Source organism: Phoenix dactylifera, chromosome 6 (genome assembly GCF_051530095.1).
Source record: "Phoenix dactylifera cultivar Ajwa chromosome 6, Ajwa_hap1_PhDact_Kaust_v1.1, whole genome shotgun sequence".
Classification (NCBI taxonomy): domain Eukaryota; kingdom Viridiplantae; phylum Streptophyta; class Magnoliopsida; order Arecales; family Arecaceae; genus Phoenix; species Phoenix dactylifera.
In genome coordinates this window covers 18772248-18777843 of record NC_143195.1, presented here as the reverse complement: position 1 = coordinate 18777843, position 5596 = coordinate 18772248, and the positions used below count along the sequence as shown (strand labels likewise).

Below are 5596 nucleotides of genomic sequence, written 5' to 3'. Positions count from 1 at the left end.
CTACAAGAAATACATGAACAAAAGAACCAAAAAAAAAAAAGTTAGAGCTTGTAATGTCAGCCCATAATACAAGCACAAAAGAAAGATAATATTTTCTCTGTTAATGAAAAGCACAGAAATCTCTTCGTCATGGTAAAAAGGTTATAAAAATCAAAAGGGCCACCACTTGCCTGCTAACAAGAGACTTCATACCGAAAGCTGCAGTTTACACGAGTTCAGAAAAAAAAACAAAAATAAAAGCAGACCAAGAGCATGTTATATATATAGATTATGCACATGCAAGAACCGACACTGCACAAAGATTGCATTGAAAAGAAAAACACATACAAGGCAGCTAGTGAAATGTCTTCTTTCGAAGTAACAATCCTGAACTTTCTTTGTAGGTCGATTGCTAGGCTGACAGATGTTATATACCAGCCATAAGTCTTACATGACCATTGGTGCATACCAAAGCCAAGAAATAACAAATATCCGCAATACTAACATGCGACAGTAACTACTAAATATGCTTGGTTTATCCCAAAAGCTTGAACTTCATTTTTTTAAAAAAAGAGTCTGATCACATTCTAAGTGTTGTATTGTAATCATGATCTGCAGAAGGTTGGGAAAAAAATGAACTCATAAACTGAAGTCGCAGCAGCAAGAGACAAGCTAACAACGAACAGGAAGCCAGGGGCTTGAGCAACATTATGCTGAAGTAAACCATGTCCTAGCCACTGGCTTGATAAAGACGACACTTGTTACAAATTATGAGCCCTTTAACGTCAAGTCTGTCATGAGACAATTGAAAGAAATTCCTAGGTAGAGAGAATGGATACCCACCTACAGGCAAATCAAAGTGAAAATCAAATATTACATATGGGTATAGATCAAGGAGACTCATTCCTAGAAGAATATATTAGAAACATACATTCTTTAAGAATTTGCTGTCCAAGAATTTCTCAAATGTTTATATAATAGAAACTATGTGAAAGGTTTCCTTCAGTTTGGAAACCCCACGGATCCACCCACCCCCATAAATCATAACTGTCAAGAATTTCCCCTACTGATGAAGTCGGCTTCAAGAAAAATTGTTAACCAGTCACTCCCATTAATGTACATTTCTGTCATTGCTACAAGCACTTCTGAATTCTTTCTCATGACTTATGTATGTTATTTTAGGTTGTCTTCTCCACATTGTAGATCCTTCGAATACAAATATGAGCACCTCTCCTTAATGAAATCTGCTCTGCCACCTGAACAACTTGTACAGCTTCAGTCTGTAAATGCTTTAAGGTTTCATTATTTTTCCAATGTCTGTTACGCTTATATTGAATCCTAAAGATTAATCATATAACAACCTTGAATTACTAGTTATAACATTGTAAAAGCCACCAAATAATTTCACTCAAGGTTGGATGAAACCATGACCCTCGACAAATATGGAACACCCTGACTTTTTCTGACACCAAAAATTTAAATAGTTTAAAACATTCAAAGATACAACTATGATAAATTCTCTTTCGAGAGAATATTCAATTCCCATTGGAATGTTGTATGTTATATAAAAAGAGGATATGGGCCGAGTTTGGGGAAACAACAAATCAGTGAACACTCCTGACATTGTAAATTTCTGAACTTGTCTCATTTCTAACTTTATAAGGGTAGTATCATTCATCATATTTCTCCTCTCTTGCATACGTTAGATTCACATAATTTGCTATACATCTAATTCAACATACAGCAACTACTAGAACACGAAACAAACAATATGTAAAACTGAAAACAGAAATTTCCTTGATGAAAGGCTGATTCTGGAATCACCCCAACGAGTCAGCATGAGAAACATTGGTTCTACAGATGCCTGTCAATGCTAAAATTTTGAACAAGCTCGTTAACACATATTTAATGGTCAACATTATATGATTTATAATGATCAAAGGTGAAGAAAACATTGGGGTTTCACAGAATTATCTGCGGATCTTTTTATGCATTTTCAATTGTCAACCTTACATAATTTACTCAATAATATGGATTATAGGTCGTTACGCTCTATATAAGAGCATAAATTAAGATTCACAGTGCATGATGATTTTGAATAAGACAGTAGCTTTTTTTTCTCTTTTATTCTTTATGATTTTTTATTTTGATTGTCTATCACCCCAATGCATGACTTAGCATCATTTTATCAGATTTGGGTTACTGTGGGTTCAACAAGGACAATCTATAGAGTTTTTGGATGTCAGGTGAAGAGATTTAAATCTCTCAAACAAATATAAATTATTAATGTTACGGGGGAACTAAGCCGCCATGCCCCACGTGACCGGCACGCGCGCCCAGGAAGACTACGGCTGCCCTTTGATCCAGCAATCCGACCCCGAGTCGGATATCCTCGGCTCCGCAGCCCGACCCCGAGTCGGCTGCCCCTTGATCCAGCGCTCCGACCCCGAGTCGGATATCCTCGGCTCCGCAGCCCGACCCCGAGTCGGCTGCCCCTTGATCCAGCGCTCCGACCCCGAGTCGGAGATCTCTTGATAACGACAGGCTATTCCCCAGAGGCACGCCGCGGCCTCCTGCTCCACTACTCCCTGCAACGGCTGTATCCGATGCTGCTCCACGATCTCCTGCATCAGCCGTACAAAGCGGAGCCCCACTATGCCCTGACGTGGCCGTACCCGGTGCTGCTCCACGACGCCCTGTAACGGCCATGTCAGTGGCCACACCATCGTGCCCCACGATAACGAACCCCCCTGAGAGACCCCCCAGCCAGGTATATATGCGGCTGGGGGGAGAAAGGGGGGAGGTGAGCAATATCTCCCAGAGCACTCTCTTACTTGCGATTATCACCTCTCCTCCTCCTCCAATCTCCTCTGACTTGACCGTCGGAGGGCCATCACCACCCTGGTGGTGGTGCAAGGCTTGTTTGCAGGTTTCTTGGCGGAAGGTGGAGCGCAACCAACACCAACCAAGACAACTCAGACGGAACCCCGTTCACACCGCAGTGCCAATCGTTCTCGGTTTGGACCACCAGCAACAGTTGGCGCTAGAGGAAGGGCCCGAACCTCCGAACGATCGTAATGGCACGGCGAGGTGGTCGTGGAGCTTCCAATGCTTCCGGTCGCGGAGCCTCTCGCGCCTCCGGCCGAGAGGCTGCTGCGTCCCCAACGCACTCTCAGCAGCACTCCACCGCCCCTTCTCCCATTCAGACGGTCGAAGCTGCTCAGTTCGACCAGCTAGCCCAGCAGGTTCGCACCCTCGCGGAGGCAGTGCAGAATCTGCAGGGTGTGATCTCTCGGGTGCCGCAACGGGCTCAGGAGCCGCTGCCCCCCGAGCACTCGCCTCTTCCTCACAACCCGCGCTCCTTCCTCTCCCATGGAGAGGAGCGCCGGCGCGAGGAGGATTCTCGAGTGCGGTCCATTCTGCCAGGACCTTCTCATCGGAGCTGTGCGGGGTACGAGAGGCGGACCCGGGCGCGTTCTCAGACACCCCAGTCCTCGAGGGGCCCGCACTCCAGTCGGTCCCCCTCGCGCCGCTCCTTGTCCCCCACCCACCGGTCGCGCTCCCTGGACCGGCGGGTGGACGATCTCCACAGACAGCTCCAGGTCCTGAAGGGCCACTCCAAAGATCCCTTTGCTGACTTGGAGATCTCCTCCCAGCCGGCGCTTGCCTCGAGGATCCTGCGGACCCCGAACCCGCCGGGGTTCAAAATGCCGGCGATCGAACCCTACGACGGGGCGGCGGACCCGCGGGACCACGTGGAGAGTTTCAGGACTCTTATGCTCCTCCATGGAGCATCGGATCCGCTCCTCTGCAAGGCCTTCCCGGCGACCCTCCGTGGCCCGGCAAGGGCATGGTTCGCCGGCCTGGAGGCTAACTCCATCCAGTCCTTCGACCAGTTCACCCGCTTCTTCATCAGCCATTTCGCCGTCAGTAGCAGGCGGCGACTGGTCTCCGACTCCCTCTTTGATGTCCGGCAAAACGAGGGAGAAAGCCTGCGGGATTATCTCACCCGCTTCAACAAGGCTACACTGGAGGTCCGGAACCTGAGCCAGGAAGTGGCTCTCTCAGCCCTGAAGCGTGGCTTCCGGAAGGGCAGACTCACCTTCTCCCTGGACAAACGCCTGCCGCGGAGCTTCCCGGAGCTGTTATCTCGGGCAAACCAGTATGCAGACGCCGAGGAGGCAGCATCCCACCGGAACAAGGAGGCCGCCGAGGCCCCTCTAAAGCCCGGGAAGAAAAGGCGAAAAGAGGCACCCCAGAGGAGGAGCCCGACGCCTCAACGCCGGCGCAGAAGCCCGTCACCAGCAAGGAACCACGGCGCCACACGCCCTCGTTCTCCGTACCGACGCTTCAACCGGTACACCCCACTCCTGGCCCCCCGGGCCCAGATCCTCATGGAGGTCAAGGGGCGGGAGGACCTCCCGGTCCCGAGGCAGATGAAGAAGATCCCTGGGAGGAGGCCTTCTCGGGCGTACTGTGAGTACCACCGAGACCACGGCCACGATACCGAAGACTGCTTCCAGCTTCGGGACGAGATCGAGGCTCTCATTCGCCGAGGGCGTCTCGGTCGATATGTAAACGACCGACGTCCCCCGGCAGACCCGCGTCCGGTCGACCCGGCCCCTCAGGAGCCTCGGGAGCAGAATCGACCCGTTGCGGGAGTGATCCACACCATCACTGGGGGCTGCTCTCGGCCCGTGAGGAACGCAGGGGGCTCGGCGGAAGCATCAGGAGTGGCCGTCGCGAAGAGGCAGCGGGTCGGAAATGTAATCACTTTTTGTGATGAAGATGTAAAAGGGGTTCAGACTCCCCACGATGACGCCATGGTGATCTCTCTCATTATGGCGAACTATGATGTAAGGCGTGTTCTTGTGGATAGTGGAAGCTCAGCTGATATTTTGTATTACGAGGCCTTCCAAAAGATGAGCTTGTCCCGACAATTGTTGCACAAAACATCCACCCCCCTCATAGGATTCACTGGAGACGCTATCTCGGCCGAAGGTGTCATTGAGCTGCCTGTGACTGCGGGCGTTGCACCCGCAGAAGCCACGGTGCGACTCGGGTTCTTGGTCGTCCGTGTCCCCTCGGCCTACAACGCTATCCTCGGACGACCCGGACTGAACGCCCTTCGCGCGGTGGTTTCTACCTACCATTTGCTCATGCGGTTCCCCACGGCGGCCGGGATTGGAGAGGTCCGAGGTGACCAACCAACCGCACGGCAGTGTTTCCTAGCAACTCTCAAAGGGAAGAAGCCCATGGAGGCCCTAAGCGTCGATTCCCTTGACGCCAGAGACGAAGTGGCCTTGCGGCACGGGGAGCCGGCCGAGGGCGTAATCGAAGTTCCCCTCGAAGAAGGCCGCCCGGACCGCACGGTCCGGGTCGGTGCCAACCTCGACTTGGAAGCTCGGCTCCGGTTAGTGGAATTCCTCCGAGCCAATGCTGATGTGTTTGCCTGGTCGGCGGCCGATGTACCTGGGATCGACCCGGAGGTCATTTCTCACGCCCTCAACGTCGACCCGACCCACCGACCAGTAAAGCAAAAGAAGAGACACTGTGCCCCGGATCGGATCCGGGTGGTCGACCAGGAGGTAGACAAACTCTTGGAAGAAGCAAGGAA

The 5596-nt window shown here is 51.1% G+C and overlaps 1 protein-coding gene across 2 annotated transcripts in view; it reads right to left on the bottom strand.

Moving 5' to 3' along the window:
* Nucleotides 1-5596, bottom strand: part of LOC103724269 (uncharacterized) — a 61901-nt gene that overhangs the window by 24661 nt on the left and 31644 nt on the right. The gene's annotated exons all lie outside the window — the stretch shown is intronic.